The 20935-nt window shown below is 41.7% G+C and overlaps 1 protein-coding gene and 1 pseudogene across 8 annotated transcripts in view; both read left to right on the top strand.

The window, feature by feature from the left end:
- The window catches only part of ARHGEF3 (Rho guanine nucleotide exchange factor 3), a 306647-nt gene that overhangs the window by 199622 nt on the left and 86090 nt on the right, over positions 1–20935 (top strand). The window lies entirely within an intron of this gene.
- LOC109389087 (28S ribosomal protein S15, mitochondrial pseudogene) lies at positions 12754–13534 on the top strand (annotated as a pseudogene).

Raw genomic sequence — 20935 nt, 5'->3', positions numbered from 1 at the left:
CCTACTATGTGCTGGGTCCTGGGCATCAAATAAGATGGTGTATGTGAAAATAACTTGTAAATAAATAATTTGTAAATAAATTCTGTAGTAATTATGGTATTTTCCATGTTAAAATGCCAGTGCCTTTGGAAAGGAACGCTTTGAATAGTAATCTATCCTTATGAATGAAGCTTAGCTTTTTAGAGCTTTGACAGGGAGGGAAGAAGACAGGATACAAAGCCCTGGGCTTACCAAAGATACATTTAGTCAAACACTGGATATGCAGAGGGGTGATTGTATGGGGAAGGGCTGTGAAGTTAGTCCTTGCGCCGGCCCTGTTCTGAAAGACACCCTGTAATTTCTGGTGTGCAGAAGAGCATTCAAAGCAGCAAAACCAGCAAATCCAACAGCTTGCACCTACTTTGAACCCGTTCACAGCAATATCTACAAATGTGTCCCTTTTGTATAAACAGTATCTGGGCCTGGAAGTTCTCTAGTCCTGACAGAGTTCTCTAATTCTAACTGTTACAGAGGGTAAAAATGACTAGAGAACTTGCAAGCCCAGGTGTTCTTTTTTTTTTTTTAAACTTTATTGGGAAACAGTGTGTTTTTCCCAGGACACAACAGCTCCAAGTCAAGTAGTTGTCCTTCAATCTTAGTTGTGGAGGGTGCAGCTCAGCTCCAAGTCCAGTCGCTGTTTTCAATATAGTTGCAGGGGGCACAGCCCACCATCTTATGCAGAAGTCTAACTTGCAATCTTGTTGTTAAGAGCATGCACTATAACCAACTGAGCCATCTGACCGCCCATCAGCAGCTCTGGTTGTCTTCAATCTAGTTGTGGAGGGTGCAGCTCACTGGCCCATGTGGGAATCAAATCAGCAACTCTGCTGCTCAGAGTTAGTGCTCTAACAAACTGAACCACCCCACCGCCCCCCCAGATGTTCTTTATTGTTTCTTGTTAATTGTTGCTGACTTGGCAGCCCATTTTCAGTATCAACATAACTCCTTGATCTATAAGACCATTACCTGGTCTTTACCCTATTTCCTCCAGCCCCATTTTCTAATGTCTACATCTCTGTATAATTGTGTTCATGTTCTTGTGCTCCTCTGAGATATGAAGGAGAGTAAAACATAGCAAGTGAAAGGCATAAATAAAAGTCCCTTGGATTGGAGTGAGCAATGAATTGTGATGGACCCAAGTCAGAATTTTAGGACTGTTAAACAGATTATGTTTTATATTGTTGGCTGTTGGACTTTATTACATAAGGAAATTGAGACAGAGAGATATGCTCAGGGTAGATCCATCATGATGCCTTGTTAAGGAGTTTAGCTCTGATTCTCCAGGCAGTGGAGGCCTTGGAAGAGCGATATGATCTAATTGGAATGGTCTTTTCAGAAGGTCAAGAACTGCAAGAATGTCTTCATGAAGGCAGGGCCTGGCAGATGGTAAATCAATTAGGAAGTCAGAGAACTATCCCAGGGAGATCATCTCCTTGTGGAATTCTATATGTTAAAATGTATGTTGTTCTTCCGGCTCACTGTGAACAAAACAGGATAAATCAATGAACAAAGAAACCCAAAATATAGCACCAATTTTTGCAATAGGCTCATTTTAATTCAGGCATCATACATAGACCTGGTAGCCTAGTACTGCTGTAGAATTTTGCTCTTTTATTACTGTGAGACCAGGCTTTGTATGATTTCTCCCCTTGGTTCAGATGGAGAAATGGAAGCAAATGTGGTGTACTGGTTACCTGTAACAATATTAATGCAAATATAGCTGCTTAAAATAACCCACGTTTATTATCTCACAGTTTTTATGGGTCACAAGTGTGGTGTGGCTTAGCTGGGTCCTCCACTTTCAGGTCTCACAAGGCTACAATCAGGGGATCGGCCAGGGCTGTGATGTCGTCTGAGGTTGGACTGGGGAAAAGTCTGCTTCAAAACTCATGTAGTTCTTGGCAGCGTTCCGTTTCTCGTAGTTGTAGGACTGCAGGCTTCTTGTTGGCTATTGGCCAACGTTGCCCTCAGCCTCTAGAGGCTGCCCTCAACTCCTTGCCACATGGGCCTCCCAACATGACCTCTTGCTTCTTCAATACCAGCAAACAAGAGAGTTGCCTTGAAATGTGGGTGTTACAATCCTATGTAATCAACATACACATAATCATGTACATGCTGCCTCTTTGCCATATTCTATATGGCTAGAAGCAAATTACTAGGCCAGCCTATACTCAAGGGCGGGGAATCCCTCAAGGGCATGAACACAAGAAGGCGGAAGTCATGGAGTCCACTCTAGGAGGCCATCTGCCATATGTGTTCAGTGACTTAGAAGAGGTGACAACAGATAAGAGGGTGAAGAGACCACAGCCCATGGGGATCCCAGAAAACATTGCTGTTTTCACAGGACTACCGTCTGTTTTCCTCTTGCTGTGTGTAATCTTGAGAAGTTGACCCAGGTTCCCCACCGAACTCAGGCTGATTATTTTAGCCTCTTGGCAAGGTTGGTGCGAAACCTGGTGGCAGCAGCAGTTGGTATTGGTTTTATTTTCCTATTCCTTTTTGGTTTGTTTCATTTCATTAAATATGATCTTCTTTGCCTAAAAGATTTTGCTCCTTTTAGTTATTTTTAACTTTCATTTGTGTAGCTCAACTAATTTGAATAATAGTCATTTGAGGAAAATTAACAGACGCAAGCAGGATTCCAGACAACATGCTTAGAAAGTTTCAGGTACAATTTCAGGCATTCTGTTTATTAATTTAATGATAAACCATAAGAAAAGGAGCTTAATGGCTCTTAGAAAAGCTAATCCTGGCATCATGATGGATCTGCCCTGAGCATATCTCTCTGTCTCCACTTCCCTACCGATAAATTCATAAGGTGCAGTATCCATACTAACAATATTTTCCAAGGGAAACTAATAATTTTTTAACATAAGCTGGAAATCTCACACAGTAGAAACTGATTTGCATGCTTCACTGTTGAGCAAAACTGTGCCATGGAGCTTTAAATAATTGTCAGCCGCTAAGTGCTTACTTACCAAGTGTCGGGTACCCTGGTTGTTCTCTTCATTTCCTTTTCTTACACAGTCTTGACAGTGACCCCAAAAGGTAAATATCATTATCTTCATTTTGCAAATGATGAGTCTGAGATTCAAGGATGTTATTTAACAAGTCCAAGGCCACCACAACTATGAGTTGGGATTCTGCCTCACTCCATCATAACCAGGAATTATGGAACTCAGGCCAATCCCTCACTCAGATTGCAATCCATGTATTATTTTTACTGAAATCCGCGCGTGTTTTTTAGAAGCCGGGAAGGGTGAAATTTAAAGGGCATTTTTCCTTGTGTGTCATTGCTCTCTAAGAAAAAGTGTTATAGAAAAAAACCAAAGGTTAAATTGCATATTTTCATCTTTTAAAATATAAAATCTATATCCACACTATGGAATACAATACAGCATTAAAAAAAAGAAAGGAAAGGAAAGGGAGGGTGGGAGAAGGGAGGGAGAGAGAGAGAGAGGAAAGGAAAGAAGGAAGGAAGAAAGGAAGGAAGGAAGAGAGGGAGGGAGGGAGGAAGTGAGAGACAAAGGAAGGAAAACATGAGGTAGGTCTAAGATGAAAAGATTGCTAAGATATATTGTTATATTTAAAAAATCAAATTCCAGAAATTTTAGTATGATGCCATTTGTGTGCTAAACTAAACCACATAAAAAGCAATTCTATGTTTAAAAGATAAACAAATGCCTCAAAAGCAGTCTGACAGGATAACACACTAAATTCATTAAAATGATTCCCTCTGAGGATGGGGTCCAGTATTTAGTCTAATCTTTAATGCTCTAAGTTTTTACAAGGAAAAAGCATTCATGTGTTACTTGTGTAGTTGGAAGTTACTTTTTTAAAAAGTCGAATATAGAACACAAAGTCAGCCCACCTCATGAATAGCCACAGCCAAAAGTTGCAGTTATTTGTAAGTCATTATAACAATAAAGAAAAAGGATGAACTGAAAATACCATGTCACCAAGAGGACTCCCCCCCCCACACACACACACACCCAGGGATTTCTAAATCAGCTAGGGCTTTGATGTCTGGCCGTTGTCTGATTAGGGTGCTTGCTCAGGAGTTAGTTATGGCTGCCCTAGGGAGAGTCTGTGATGAGCCATGTTCAGGACCGAGGGATGAGTGAGCATGTCGGCTTCCTTCCAGACAGCTCTGCTTTCTATCAAATCACCTTACGTTAGGTAGTCTTTCAGGACCAGATGGGTGTGGGGGTGGGGTGGGAGTGGGCAGGGGGGTTAGTTGATGGAGAAGAGAGGGCTAAGAAGACACTTCTTTGAAGATAGAAGCACTGGGTTTTAGGCACCTGCTAGGAATCATTTACTGTCCAGGCTGATGAACTCCGTTGGGTACCCGTCTAATGAGACTGGTATGACTCCATCCCATGGTGGGCCAGATCACTTAATCCCTAGGAGAAATGGCATGAGAATTCTTGATGATTTTTCTAGCTCTTGCAGTGTATGTAACTGATGCTAAATTAGGTAGGTCCTCAGCAATGAGATCCAAGTTAGATCTGCTAGTTGAATAATTTTTTTCTACTCTTCATTAAAATAAACACATACATAACTATTAAAAACATATTTATGCATCTTAATTTCTCATGTTCTACTAGTGGCACACGGGCCATGCTTGGGGAAACATTGCCAGAAGTGTGATGAGCTTGGGCTTTGGGAAGGAACTGGGTTCAAATGTGGCCTCCACAATTAACTTAACCTGGGGACTTAACCTTCTTAGGCTCAATTTCCTCACCTCAAAGTGGGCCTATTTACAGTAGTTTCTACCTCGAAGGGCAGTTGTGAGGATTACCTGAGCTGTCTATAAAGCATAATGTGTAGTACTTACACATTGTTAGCAAAAGGAAAAAGGCCTTTGCAAATAACAAAACAAATGCCAAGATCTTGACTAAATATAACATCTGTAATAGCTGCTGCCATCCTTTGGTAATGAATGATTCAGTGCACAACTTCTCATTTTGGAAAGTCATGTGTGTAGGTGGGGGTTTATCCTCTAAACTGTTCCCTTTGGCTCCTCCTTTTATTAATATTTTGACTGTAATTTATGGAATTACCTATTACAAAGCAATATGATGGCTATAAAAGGTAAAACACAGAATCTACGTGATTACATAGCTACTCTGAAATGCACAGAATCACAACCGAGAATTTTTCTAATTAAATGGTCTTTGTGGGGGTGAAGTCTCTAGTATGAAACTATGTAACTAAAGCCTTAGAAACATCTCATCAGATTGTGAGTGCTTATGTTTAAATTTTGTATCCAATACATCTGCTCTGGCTCTAGTGCTTGCTAGTTAACTTTGTACTTAGAACAGTAAAGTTTACTCCTTACTCAGCTTTCAAGTGGCTACCTTGATGGAGAAAGTGGGACAGTACAGGTGGTGCAGAATTGATGGCAGCTAATTGGGTAAGTTGTGCCTGAATGGAGGCTTTTGAAAATCTCATGTAGGAGAGTAAAAGAGAATGTGCTGTGGCTGAAAATGTGATTCAGTTCCAGAAGCCCACCTGTTAGGAAGCCCCCACATTCTCTTTTTTAAGAGCTTTTTCACGATTAGCTGGTGGGGTTGACTGGGCTTTTCCCGCCATTGCTACTCTAGGCAAACACTCAAGCCAAGGTCAGCCCTTTTTACTCTTGCATTGAGATGCCATCTGGGTGGCATATCTAGGGATCTTAATTTGCTGTTCTGTTTTGCCTTGAACTTGACTAGTACAGATGAGGACTTGGAGGTCCTCACGTATTGAGGATGATAGAGAAGGAATTCTCAGCATTCTTAAGATCAGGTAGATATATTCTAGGCAGGGTACAGAGTATCTTTCTACCCATGAAATTTAATAAAGCAACATTCTAGAGATTCTTACCTTTAAAAAAGAGGAAAACATTTTTGTCTTTATCTAATGAAATAAAAAAATAAGTTTTTAAAAAGTTTGAATAAATATTGGGTTGTTGGAAAAGTCATGGCGTATTTTTTCTATGTTTTTCACTGCAAAAATGTGTCATGACTTTGCCAACAATCCAATAGTATTCATTTTATAATATATCAGCAAGTAAATTTCCAGTGCGCTCCTAGCTGCTATTTCAGTCTTTCAGGAGTAGGATTTGTCTCAGTTTTAAAAATAGGAGCACTGAAGAGGTCTCTGGAAACATGAGTCAGTGCAGAGCTGGGCTTCCATCCTAGTGTCTCAAACACTCTTTTAGTGACTGCTGATGATGCTCACTGTGCTGAGCCCCTCAGCAAACACACACTTCTAATCTCATGTGAGAGACAAACATATAAACAATGAACTGTGGCTCAAGGAATGTATATTGTAATAGAGATACTTTTAAAAAGGAGACATTTCATGGGCGCTTACTTGGACTCTGAACCTTCTTATCTGTAAAATGTGGGAACTGGACATCTCTGTTCCTTTCCAGCTTTGAAACTCTACGAGCCTATAGAAATAGGCCACATCTTGTCCTAGAACATTTGTTTACATGGTCATTGAATAGTAAATACACTGTTTGACACAGTAAATATTTACGGCCCCCTGAAGCAGAGTGTTTTTTCCTGTTGCTGACCATTGTTGGCTGGCTCTCCTAAGCACAGCCTGGGTTTTTCATTATAGAGCGTAGCAGAGAAGAGCCTCCATCTTGCTTTGGCAGAATGCAGTCATCTTCAAAAGTACCCTTTTTGCCTCATAGTGCTAAACATAATCGCCTAAAAGCAAGGTGGGCTGCCAGAGCTGCATCTCATCCCCCATTTCCTCTTAGCAGCTTGAGGGAAAATGCAGAGGATGACGCACTGCCAAGATGAGATAATGCCTGGGATTTGGTGGTTGAAGTCATCCATCCCCAAAGGGCTTCCTGTCAGATGAAATACTTCCGGGCCTGAGAGCTCCAGTGATCCTACAGGTTTCTACCACTTTCCTTCCCAGAGTCTGCAACATGGGGAACAGGCCCACTTTCTTACCACTCTGATAAGGTAGCTCGCTCCCTTACTCAGGAGAGTGAAGGGTAAATGTGATTCCTTGCTATGAGCTGTCAGATTGTGAAACGGGTAGCCTTCTAGGGTTAAAGGCTCCTTGCAACCGTGAGCCAGTGCCTGCAAACCTAATCAGTAAAACCTCAGTGACTAGACTTGAGTGACTTCCCTTGAGATTTGGGAAGACGCTGCAGGACGTAGAAAATAAGTCTAAATAACCAAGCTCTTCTTCTTTGTTTTGTATTTTTAATAAACTTTTACTCTGGAATAATTTTAGATTTATAGAAAAGGTGCGAATATAGTACAGAAAGTTCCTGTATGCCCTTCACTCAGCTTCCCTTAATGTTAATATCATACGTAACCATGGTACATTTGTCAAAATCAAGAAAGGAATGTTGATCTAGTACTAGTGAAACTACACTACATTTGGATTTCACCATACATTCTTCTTTAAAAACTGAAATTAAAAAAACTAAATGCCACACATACATGTATACGTACACCAACACACACACACACACACACACACACACACATATATATCCCATTTTTAAAATATATGTATGCATATACATAAGTTTATCTAGTTATGTAAATAGATGTTATTTACATGCCTTTTGACAGGTTATACAAATTATCATTTGCCATTTTGGTATGACCACAGTCATTATGCTTTGGCCTCTTGATGATTTAGGGCTATTTGGCCCCAGGGACTTGTGCTTTTGAGTCCTCAGATCAGCTTGTCACAGGTTTTCTAAGCTGCCAACTGTTACTTTTCTCTGCCGTCAGTATTTTTGTCTGAGGCAGACCTCCTTCTCACGTCTACACTTCAGTTGCCAACCTTTTAAGATTTTATAACCAGGTACTTAGGCTTCTTAGAATTATGGAAGGAAAAATACCTGTAAATGAGGTACATGGACTATATATTAGCATATGGATTTTATGACTTTTTTTCAAAAGCCTCTTTATTATCTTATTTCCCAGTTTTTGATACATAACAATGCAAAGTTCAGTGACAACTTAAGTAATGAAATCCAGATTTTAATAGGTAAAACTATGGGAAGTGACTATCTGTCTTATGTAGGTATTTTTACCAAAAAATTTCACCCCAGTATTATGTTCTTCCAATTTATGTTAATTATAATGTAACTGTAATCATTGACCTATGGAAAATTTGAAATTATTTTTCCCCCTTGGTGTTTTTCACATGCTTTACAAAAGTATTTATTGGGTTGTCTGAAAAGTCATGACGTATTTTTTTCTATGTTTTTTGTTGCAAAAATGTGTTATGACTTTTCTGAAAACCCGATATTTATTATAGAAAAGTTGGGAAATATAAATTTAAAAAAATTTTCTATATTTTTATTTTGAAAGGCTTCCTAATATTCCACTTTATGGCTATTTAGAATGTTATTTAGGTTGTTTCCATTTTTTTAATAAATAGGCCCGTTATGGACAGTCTTGTAGCTACACTCATGTATACATCCAAGAGGCTGTCTTCCCAGAAGTGAAATTATTAAGTCAAAAGCATACACTTTGGTGGCTCTTGATGGCCATGCCCACATTTAGCAAAGCGTTACAAATATTCACTTTTCCAGCTGCTGAAGGAAGTTTATAATCCTGAAGTTCCAGAGCAGAGTTGTTTGAGCGGCTGTGCACACACAATAGCAAAGGAAACAGCCCTGCCTCCACCAGGATCACTGGTTGTGTATTTAAGCCCTGGTAAATTCAGTCAGAACTAAGCCTTTTCAGGTAACTTATTGACTCCTAGGAGGAAACTGTTTGCCAAGACCTGTTGCAGTTTGTTGTGACCTCATTGGCTGGCCGTGGACTCCAGGGTTTATGAGGGGCAGACTTCCACAGGCTCTGCCCCTCAGAGCATTTCCTTGCCTGCCAGCTTCAAGTACAATAGCTTCACAAAATAGCCTCTTGAATGAATAGCCATCCTCTTCAGTTCCCATTGATAATTATTGGACCATCTTTTATCCTCGTGTTTTCTGCCTATTAGACTGTCAGGCAAAACTCAGCAATTTTCTAACCAATTGAAAATGGAAGACTAGGGCCGGCTGAGTGGCGCGTTGGATAAGAACTGGCTTGGGATGCCAGAGGGCCCCAGTTCGGATCCCACACATGAGGGCCAGTGACACTGCCCTCCACAGCTAAGATGCTGAGCAACAGCTCAACCTGGAGCTGGGCTGCCGTGAGTCATTGGCGACAGCATAGGCTGCAGTGGGATGCCATGGGCTACCATGTGTAACCAGCAGCCGCAGTGAGCAGCCGTCCAGAAGACGGCGACTGATCTGCCTCTCCCGGGAAGAGCGCAATGATGGTGCCAACTTGTGCCAGTGAAGCAATGTCCTCCACAACTAGACTGAAGAACAGAAGGACAGCAACTTATCTGTTCCCCTTCCCCAATTCCCCAATAAAAGTCTTTGAAAAAAAAAAAAAAGGGACCAGCCAAGTGGCTCAGTTGGTTAAGAGCTCGCTCAAGAGTGTGAGCTCTGAGCAACAGCGGTTCAATTCCTGGCCCGAGCTGTGCTGCCAACAGGTGGCAGGATGGCTCAGCTAAAAAAAAAAAAAAATGGAAGACTAATCCCACTGAGCAGTCAATTCTAGTTGGCTCACCTGGTGAGACTGTGATGCAAGGATGGACCAGGAGGCAAGGGTTCGATCCCCCACGAACTCAGTTGGCCATGCTCTTTTCAGGATGTGGTAGGAAAATGTCTGGATCCTTTGCTTGCTCCTTCCCCTTCCTTTTCAATAAAATCTCTTTTAATTAGACTCTTCTCTGGGATATAGGCATCACCATTCTTCTTTTTAATCAATAATTTAGCACCAGTCTTTCCAAAAGCTAAAAATAAAATTTATGAACCTCTTGGTTCTAATCCTGACTTTTCACTTTCTTTAGGAAAGCATGCTTTCTGCAGGCTCTGAATCTCTAAAAGGATGAATTCATGTTGAATATTTGGAGGACGGGCCTTCGGGGAGAGAGGAACGACTACATAATGCAGACTAATTCCTTCGCATCATTATTGGCCCTTAAACAATGTCTTTCTATATCTTGTCTGGTTGTCTTATAAGTGGCTTCAGAACAGGTGTGGATCATTGAGAATAGGACAAAACAAGAAAAAACCCAGGCAGGCAGGGAATGGGTTGAAATCACTTTTGTATCTCCAGGCACAGAATTGTGATGGGCCCATGTAGGGATTCTGGGTGAGTGAGTGAATGCATCACTGAATAAATGAATCACTGAATGAATTGAATCAATAAATGAATGTATGTCACAGAGTAGCTCCACGGTGGGATTGATAATGTTTCAGAACTCACTTGTAATTTAAAATGTCAATTATTTCCAGCCCCCCCCCCCAAATAATAATGTACTGGAGTTAGCGTAACATTTCTGTGCACAAAGGAAGCATGAAGTCATCCTAAACAAAACCCCACTCCAAACAAGGCTTCCTTCCCTATTGGTAATGACCTTTATTCCTTTAGAAATTTTTCCTCAGCTATTGATCAAAAACAAACATCTGTTTTTTAACCTGGTTTTTCCTAAAATTGCTAACTCAGCCTCTTGCAATCATCAGAAGATAGTGGTGGTGGTGGGGGGGGGGAACACAAGGAAAAGTGATAAGATGGCTTACATTAATCAGGTATAAACACAAGGCCTTTGCCTGCTGAACTGTGTCAAGAGGTAATTTTTGCTGTAGAAACACGCTAAACACCCGCAGTTTTCCTAAGAGATGTGATTTCTCTTTCTTTGGGGAAACTGAGGAAACTAAGGCATAAGTCATTCTGAGAAGCCTTCGTTTGCACAGGATGCCCTTGTGGAGGTTGATGATTCAGTGTCTCTACTCTTTTTTCCCCAGAGGTCAGGAGGGAACTGTGGATGACTCAGCCACAGGACACTTTATCAGGCCCCAGTTTCACCATCCGGCCTGGGGCGTGCTGGACCCTGCAGGCCATTTTCTGTGTTTAAAAAGTGTTTCGGGTGGGGGTTGGTGGTGCGGGTGGCTTTGCCATAAGACTTTCTGCTAAAGCTAAATAGTTTTCAAGGGTGCAATAGGTCCTTTCCTGTGGCTTAGACATTTGGAAGTGAAAGTAGCAATTAATTAATTAAGCCTTACTCTTAATGCTTTTATTTCACATTTAGCATGTCTTGTACTTGTTTCATTTCAATGCATGAAATACGGGTGTACATTTGTTTTAGAAAGCATAATGTTAAAATTGTGAACACGAAAACCACGACTTAGAGAATTTATATTCAGAATACTTTTGGGTAAGGATTCAGCACAGTCTTTAAGGAAAAAGCACCCGACTGTGTTTATTTATCTAATTTTTATTTATTGTGCTAGGATGTACATGGACGTTGTAGAAAATTATAAAATTAACTTAAATGTTATTACATCATAATTTTACTACCCAGAGCTGCTCTTTATATTTTGGCATATAGCTCTCCCAAATGTGTATTTATGTGCACAGGCAAATGGTGTGACATGATACACACATACTGTTTTGTGTTTGTCTTACTCTGTGGTACACACGAACATTATTCTTGTTCATACACACGCCTGAACCTTATTATTTTTAATATCTACATAGTATCAAATTGTTCAACTGGGACATGGTTTTATCAATCCACTATTGTTAGACATATAGGCTGCTTCCAGTTTTTCTTTCTACAAACTTCAGCATTTTTAGAGTAATGATAGCTGTTTTCTACTTCATACCCAGTGCTGTATGGAGCATTTTCCATGCAACATTTCTCTCTTTTTACTTAATTGACGTAAAATTCACATAACCTAAAATTACTTTAAAGTGTACCTTTCTGTGGCATTTAGTACATTCACCTTGTGTTGAAACCATTGCCTCAATCCAAAACATTTTATCAACCTGAAGAGAAACTCCGTGCTCAGTAAGGAATTATTCCATCTCAGTCCCTCCCCAGCCCCTGGCAATGCAACCTGTAATCTACTTTCTGTCTCTATGGTTCACCTGTCCTGGACATTTCCCATAAATGGAATCATAAAGCATGTGGCCATTTGTGTAACATCTCTTTTAACCCTCACAAGCCCCGTGAGGTAAGTAAGATCCAGGGAGGTTAAGGGTCTTGCCAGGGATTCCCACCCTGCAGAGCCAGAACTTGAACGCTGCCCTCTCTGGCCTTAAAGCCCCATTGTGACCCACCATCCCATGCTCTTCCCGATGGCCTACAGACTCTGTTGTATAAATACGCTCACCCCTTTCTTAGCCTGTTTACTTGAGCACTGTGATTAGGTAATTGGTCTTTTCCTTCTGCTTCTCACTTGTAAACTCGAATACAGTGGTTCTCACATTTTAATGCTGATCAGACTCAGGTCTGGGATGTGGCCAGAAAATTTGCTTTCCTAATAAGCTCCTGGGTGAGGCTCATGCTGCTGGGTCTGGAAACCACACTTTGGGAGCCACTGCTCTGACAGATAAGATGCAGAATGGTCACATTATACTACCTCCTGATCATAATGCTTGCTATGGCGCTTAAGAATATTCAGAAAACTCGAACAGTTATCCAGCTTGGCAAACATGAGGGTGTGATGTACACTGGAGGCTGAGAAGTCTCCTAAAGTGTGATCCAGGCAAGACCCTTGCTTTTGGTTTTCCAAGTATGTATAAAAAGAAACTGGGCCTGAGCCAGCATGGCGGCGCCCATGTAACTCAGTCCTACCGCGAAGGCGACGGCGGCGCCTGCCCGCGGGGGTCAGAAGTCAACATGCTGAGGGCTGCATGGAGAGCGCTGAATTCCATTCGGACCCAGGCGGTGACCCAGGCCCCAGTCCTTGGGCTGCCAAGTAGAGGCTGCGCCCGGCTACCCTCCGACCACTGGGGCCTTCCCTCACCTTCCCGCGGTCTCATCCTCTGGGCCGCCCGCGGATATGCCATCCAGAAACCAGTTCGACCCAGCCAAGAAGATGACCCACCCCCTTCCATGCTGCTCAAAGATTATCAGAACATCCCTGGAATTGAGAAGGTTGACGATGTTGTGAAAAAGCTCTTGTCTTTGGAAATGGCCAACCGGAAGGAGAAGCTAAAAATCAAGCAAGAGCAGTTGATGAACAAGGTCGTGGCAAACCCTGAGGACACCAGCTCCCTGGAGGCTCGAATTGTTGCCTTGACTGTCAAGATCCGCAATTATGAAGAACACATGCAGAAACATCGAAAGGACAAAGCCCACAAGCGCTATCTGCTGATGAGCATTGACCAGAGGAAAAAGATGCTCAAAAACCTCCGTAAGACCAACTAGACTGTCTTTGAGAAGACGTGCAAGGAGCTGGGGATTTGAGTACACCTTTCCCCCTCTATACTTTCGAAAAGCCCACCGCCGCTTCGTGACCAAGAAGGCTCTGTGCATTCGGGTTTTCCAGGAGGCTCAGAAGCTGAAGAAGCAGAGAAGGGCCTTAAAAGCTGCAGCAGCAGCAGCCTGAAAACAAGGCCAGACAAACCCAGAGAGCCCTTCCAAAGCCGGGCCAGAGGCAATCAAGAAAAACCAATAAATGTTGTTAAAGTTGAGAAAAAAAAAAAGAAACTGAACACCTGGTGAGACTGGAAATGTGCATATCCTATGATCCTGCCTTATAAACACACGTTTGAGCTTTAGCCACTCTAAGGAGTGCAGAAGGAGGTATGTACAAGGAAAGGAAAGGCAGCACTTTCTGTACCATAAAAAAGAGAAAAAAAGAAAAACTGAAAAATCTAACTATCCATAAATAAGAGAATAAATAAAATATAGTGTAGGGAAGGAGAGATGCAGTTAAGCTACGGACTTAAACTACATAAAACAACATGGAAGGAGCTCAAAAACAATGCTAAGTGGAGAAAATATTTAGATTTACACTCACAGAACAATATTGCACATTATTTGTTGATGCCTAGAATAAATACGTAGGTAAAAAGTGATAAATATTCTCCAAAGAAGATATACAAATGGCCAGTAAGCACATTAAAAGATGTTCAATGTCAACTGTAACTAAGGAAATGCAAATAAAAACCATAATAATATACTACTTCATACCCACTAGGCTAGCTATATAAAAAAGGAGAAAGATTGGAAAACAGCAAGTGTTGGTGTGGATGTAGAGAATCCGGAATCCTTATCCACTGCTGGTGGGAATGTAAAATGGTGCAGCCACTGTGGAAAAGAGTTGGCAGTTTCTCAAAAAGTTAAATATGGAGTTACCAAAAGACCCATTCTGCTCTTAAGTATATACCCCCCCCAAAATTAAAAGCGGGTAATCAAATACTTGCACACAAATTCTCATAACAGCACTACTTATAATGGCCAAAAAGTATGTACAACTCAAGTGTCCATCAACTATGAATGGATAAACAAAATGTGGTATATTTTTATGATACACAGTGGGATATTCTTCAGCCAGAAAAAGGAATGGATATTCGTACATACTACAACATGGATGAAATTTAGAAATATTATGCTAAGTGAAAGAAGCCAGTTACAAAAGTTCGTTCATATGGAATGTCCAGTATAGGCAAACCCATATAGACAGAAAGAAGATTGGTGGTTGCAGGGACTAGGGGGACAGGAGATTTGGGAGGTACAGGGATATTTTTTTGTTTTTTAGTGGGTAATAGAAATGTTCTGGTGATGATTGCAAAATATTGTGCATATACTAATCACCACTGAATTGTATATTTTAAAATGGTTAAAATAATGAATTTATCTTAATAAAAAAAGTTTGTAATGATAAGTAGACTGGTAGATACACACCTAATCCATGACAATAGTTGCCACTGGGGGCGGCTGGAAGTGCGATATGGGACTGAGATGGTGGAAAAAGGAGATATTAGGTATACTAGTAATGTTTTATTTTATCTATTTTCAAAAAAGCAAACTTAACAAAATATGGACCTCTTAATTCTGAATGGTGGGAATGTTCACATTTATTATATATTACCCATAGCATTTGTTATGATTTTTTAAATTTCTGAAAATAAAAATTATGCTAGATGCAAAAGGCCAAGGGACATAGGCTCAGCTTGGGAAGAACTGCCTTCTTGTCCAGCTCAGACCTCTGCCCGCCTCCTGAGATCCCACTGGATCCTGGGCCGTCTAGTGTGTGCACTTCCTGAATAGCATCCACTGGCCCCTCAACCAAAGCCATCATTATTACACCCCTGATTTAGTAGGAATGTCATGGTTCTTGATTCCCTAGTGACTCACTGGCACATATTTGCCCTCCTAACTCCTCCCTGAGCCTGGACACAAATCCATCTTCCTCTTCGAGAATCCGTGCCACCAGGTTCATGTAAAGATTGTTCAAGTTAGATCCAAAAGAAAACAGAAAAGTGTCTGTCTGTTTCTGTGAATATGGTGATTGATTAATATAGAACTGCAGAGAAAACCTTGACCTTTTTAAAAATACTGATTATTTCTCATAAACATACTCACGTATGTTTTGGGATGGCTGAGATCTTCATGTCTGTTTACTAGGCCTCATAATAACTGAATGATAGATGAAAACTTACAGACTTCTTCCCCGTGGTCTAGTCCAGGTATCATCAAACTATGGCCAAATCTGGCTTACTGTCTGTTTTTATAAATAAGGTTTTATTTAAGCTCTACCACACTCTTATTTACTTACTGTCTATGTCTGTTTTTGTACTGCATCAGCAGACTTGAGTAGCTGCAGCAGAGACTACATGGCCCACAAAACTTAAAATAATTACTATCTTCCTTTTATAGGAAAGTTTGCCTCCCCCTGGTTTAGTGGTTAGGAACATGGGCTTTTGACTCCAAATACTCTTGGGAAGTAGTAAAGAAACGTGGAAGATCTTCCGATCTTCTTATTTTAAAGTGAGGCTGAGACTGAAATGCAGAGAAATTGGGTGAAAAGTCAAGAGTCACAGAGCCAACTACTCCATGGGGTGTTAAAAAGTGTGGACTCTGAAGTTAAATGTCACTTACTCAACACATGGTCTTGGGTGTGTCATCGATGGTTACAAAAAAAAAAAGCTGTTGCCTCACTTCTAAAACAGTGTTCTTGAGAAGAATAAATGAGATAACTCAGTTATTTCATCAGTAAATATTTACTGGGCTCCATTCTGTGCCGGGCACTGTTTGAGGTGCTGGTGATAAAACAGCAAACACGAGGGACAAGATCTCTGTGTTCACAGAGTTGTAGCCTAGATGTGGAAATGGTAAATAACAGTAAATCAGCAAAGATACAGTTGGGTCTTGAGGTGGCTGGGCAGGAGGACGGGAGAGAGATGGGAGTTGGGAATCTACTATAGCAGGGAGTTCAGGGAAGGCCCCTCTAAAGAGCCATCTTTTGAGCTGATGCCTCAATGACATAAAGAAGCTGTCCTGCAGAGATCTGGGGGCAGAGGAAAATAGCCAGAACAGATGTCCTGGCCTAGCAATGAGGCTGCCATGGTTGGGAAGGAAAGGAAGGTTCTGGAGCCTCTTGGGCAAGGAGGAGAGAAGCAGGAGGTAAGGTCTGACAGGTCAACAGGGTCAGATCCCGTAGGGCCTTGTTAATGGTAGCAAAGAATTGGTATTTCAGTTTACGTGCAGTGGAAGCCACTGAAGAATTTAGGCAAGAGGGTAAGTGCTATGCTATGATCTGAGATAACTGCAAATGATCCCTCTGGCTGATGTAATGTGATGAGATTGTATAGACAAGGTTTGCAACCAGGTGAACAGTCAGCAGGTCCAGAGGGAACACGATGGCAACTTGGGCTGGGATAGTGGCAGGTGAAGTGGAAGAAGTAGATGGATTCAGTGAAACTGACGGGGCTTGCTGGAAGAATAGATTTAATGTGATAATGTATGGGAAATGCTTAGCATAGGGCCAGGGACATAGTATAATCATCATCATCATCATCACTATCACCACTACCACCACCATCTCCACCAGCACAGTCACCATCACCATTATCACCGCCATCATCTCCTCCTCCGTCAACACCACACCATCTCCTTTGTCATCACCACCATCTCCTCTGCCATCACCACCACCACTACCATCGTTATCATCTTAAGAGACAGTGTAGTGTTGTGGTTTAACAGGATATACTCAAGCTACACTACTTTAGTTCAAGCCCCAGCTCTGCCATTTATAATCTCTGTGGCTGTAAGATGGGGAGATCATAGTACCTTCCTTATAGGACACTGTGAAATACTGTAACATGCTTGTCAGATAGTAAACCCTAAACACTGTTCCTGTTATTTGGGGGCTGGTAGATGAGCCTATACTTGATAGAAATTCAGTGAATATTGCGAAAATCCTGTGCATTCTGTGAATATCCTCCTTAGGGGTCAAAAACAAATCCCTCTTTATGTAACCCACTGATTGATGAGGCTGATTGGGGGCTCTCTCTTCCTGACCTCTGAAAGCTGCAGTTTCAGAAAGACAAGACAGCCTGTTTGTTAGAACATTTTAGTTGCAGGCTTTTAAGTCAGCATTCCAAAGATGTAAAGGCAATGAAAGTATGTGCTGGGATTGCCATAGAAAAGTGTCAGGGTTCTGTGCCAGTTTTGAAAAGTCATGTCTGGGGCAGGGTGGTGGGGCAGGGTTGTCATTCACGAGGCATTACTTCTTAAAGGGAGGCTGGGTAAGGTCGTCTCATTTCTCCATCTCAGGTGGACCCTCGTTTCAGCTGTAGGGCCTCAGGGGCAGCGAGAGCTCCCTGAGTATTCCAGCTGTGGGCTCTGAACAACCTTGGCCAAATGTGGGCTGTTATTGTCCCAGTCATGCCTTGGAGCGGTAGGCTGTTGGAATCAGGGGACCAGCTTCTGGGACTGGAGAAAAGCCCCCAGTTGTACATTTACCCAGAGCCCAGACAGACTGTACGATAGGCCACGTTCACTGCTCACTGCACATGTCCTTCACAAACCCTGAGCAGATGGCAATTGTGCCATATATAAATCTATCCCAAAGAAACGGCAGTGTATATGCCCTTCCACCCACAACCACAGAAGGGATCTCTTTATCCTTTCTGTCTTCTGAGGAAGATTAATACAACACATGATAAAGATCTGCTAAAACCCAATATAGGCCTCACCGTCCCACTCAGAAGCAAGCTCGCACAGATGGCAATTTTTACTTCTGGACCAGAGTCCATTCTTCTAAGTGAGGGCTGGGATTTTATCAGCTTTGAGGGCTCTGGATATCTTTTCCTGCAACCACTTAGTTGGACAACTTGCTTTTTAGCTTTTAAATTAAGGAGAGGCAGAGCAGTGTAACAAAACAAACATCCAGCTTTTGGAGCCAGTTATGCATAGCTGGAGTTAAAGCTCAGGGTTTTTGTTTGTTTGTTTGGTTTTTATTTTTTTGGGGGGGGGTTGTTTTTTTAAAGATTTTATTGGGGAATTGGGGGAGGGAACAGCATTGGGGAATCAGGGAAGGAGAACAGACAAGTTGCTGTCCTTTTGTTCTTCAGTCTAGTTATGGAGGATTCACTTCATGGCCCATGTTGGTATTGTGATCATTGCGCTCTTCCCAGCTGAGGCAGATGGATTGCCGGCCATTGGACGGCCGCTCACGGTGGCTCATGGCAGCTCACACCGGCTGCCAGCCACTCACAGTAGCTTACAGCAGCCCACTGCAGCCCACTGCAGCCTACACGGTCGCTGGCAACTCACGGCAGCCCAGCTCCAGGTTGAGCTGTTGTTCACCATCTTAGCTGTAGAGGGCACAGCATCACTGGCCCTCATGTGGGATCCGAACCAGGGCCCTGCTGCTCAGAGCTGGTGTCCCAAGCCATCTCTTAACCAATGCGCCACTCAGCCAGCCCTTAAATCTCAGTTTTGTCACTAAGTAGCTACCACCTTAAGCAAGTCATTTAACCCCTCTGAGTTTCAGTTTTCTCATCTGTAAAAGGGGAATAGTGATACTTATGTTCATGGTTGTTGTAAATACAACCATGTGTGTAAGATAGAAAAGAGTAGGATCTTATTAAGTTATAACAATGTTGATGTTTGCTTTGTTCATTATACTTTACATGGACCTGACATTCTGAATATCTGAAAGATCCTGAGGTTAGGTTATGTTCTTAATTTTTAAGTCTCTACTTGAATAATAACAGCAAACATTTATTGAGCACTAACTATGTGATAGGTAGATACTGAGTATAATAACATGTGTTTAATCCTCACAACGGCACTGCAAGGTGGATACTATTATAATCCCCATTTTACAAATGAGAAAAATGAGGCTTACACAGGCGAAATAGCTTGCCCAAGTCACAAATTAGAAAGTGGCAGAACTGGGATTTGAACCTGGACCACCAAGTTTGGGCTCTTAACTCACTCTACTCGCCCTTCAAACACATGCTTGGTAAGTGGCTTTAAAGGCTCTTTGTGAATGTTTTCATACTGATCCAACACACACTCATACAGAGATGGTTGTTGGTCCTTTGCTTCTTGATTTATGGGAGGTCTTCATATATTATGGAGATTAGAGCTTTCTGATATGAGTTGAAAATATGTTTTCTCAGTTTTTTGTCTTTTGACTTTGTTTATGATGTTGCTGTTTTGTTTGCCTTGTAGGTGGGGTATTTTTATTTTATGTTTTCTACAATATTTTGTGATGAAAAGGCCTATTAGTGTTTTCTTCTGGACTTTGAATCATCATTATAACAGTCTTCCCTATACCAGGGAATTTGCCTAGCTTCTTCCAGTACATTTTTTTTCACATTTGTATTTATCCAGATTCACTATCCCAAATACTCTTCCTACACAAACTCGGACCACATTTGGATAGGGTAATTTGTTTAGAAGTGTTTTTTTTTTAAAGTTTTTTTTCTGGGGGGATGGGTAGTGAATCTTCCTTTAAGAATAAAAACAAGTATACTGGTGTCACAAGTGATAAGTTGTTCACTTCTCACGGTTCTAATTAGACCTCTAGCCTAAAGCTGTGGTAAGGGTTTTCCTGTCTGCTGAGATGGCCAAGTGCAAGGTGCCGAGAGGCTCAGGAGTGGGTACTAAGACAAATGAAACTTTTGGAGGTAGCTTTGGATACTCATGAGACCCTTGATACCTCATGCCATCAGCTTCCAAAAGCTGTGAAAAATCCTTAACATTTTCCTACTTTCTTCTCTTTGGCATTGTTATGATTCCTCAGCCTTCCTATGTTTGGTTTTGGCAGAAAGTGTTACTTTATCAGTAGGTTATCACACTTGTCTCCTAGTTTCAAGGAACGTAACAATCTCATCGAGGGAAGCAAGACCTAGGTATGTAATATAAATCCTGAATAATGCAAGGAAGTAAGAAAGCAAGTACTTATCAATACGGCAAAGACCTTTTTGTATGTATTTGAGTCAAAACTTCCAATTGCAAGTGACAGAAACACAACTCAGATTACTTTACACAAAAGGGGAATTTGTGCTCATGGAACAGAAAGATCCAGGAATTACTGACTTCAGGCATGGCTGGATATAGTGCTTATTTTCCTCAGGGATTTATCTCTTCACTTCTCAGTTTTTATTTCTCTTTGTTGGCTCCATTCTCAGAGATGTTCTCCCCCCCTGGTGGAAATATGACCACCAGCTGCTCTAAGCTTACCCCCTTCTAATCTACAAGCGCTTTCTTGCCCAGTTCTTCCTGCAAAAATCCCAAGCCTGGTTCTCATGCCCTTTCCTGAACCAATTGTTATGACCAGAAAGAGGGGGCTGCTGATTGGCCAGTCCTGAGTCAGATGTACTTCCAAGGCAACTGACAGCCGGCTCAGTCCCATTGACACCACAGGCACTGAGAGAGGGGCAGTTTCCCTAAGGAAAATGGACAAACTGTTATTAGAAGAGGGAGGTACTAATGTTGAGTGAGTCAAGTCCCCCGAGTGCCCTGCAGCATAAACTTCTTGTTCTCAAAGCGTTTAAAGAATCAACTCCAGGTGCCAAGAACATAAGCAATGAAAGCCATGACTGGAGCAGTTGGA

This window comes from Hipposideros armiger, unplaced genomic scaffold (assembly GCF_001890085.2).
Source record: "Hipposideros armiger isolate ML-2016 unplaced genomic scaffold, ASM189008v1 scaffold_220, whole genome shotgun sequence".
NCBI lineage: Eukaryota > Metazoa > Chordata > Mammalia > Chiroptera > Hipposideridae > Hipposideros > Hipposideros armiger.
This window is presented reverse-complemented; position numbering and strand designations above follow the sequence as displayed.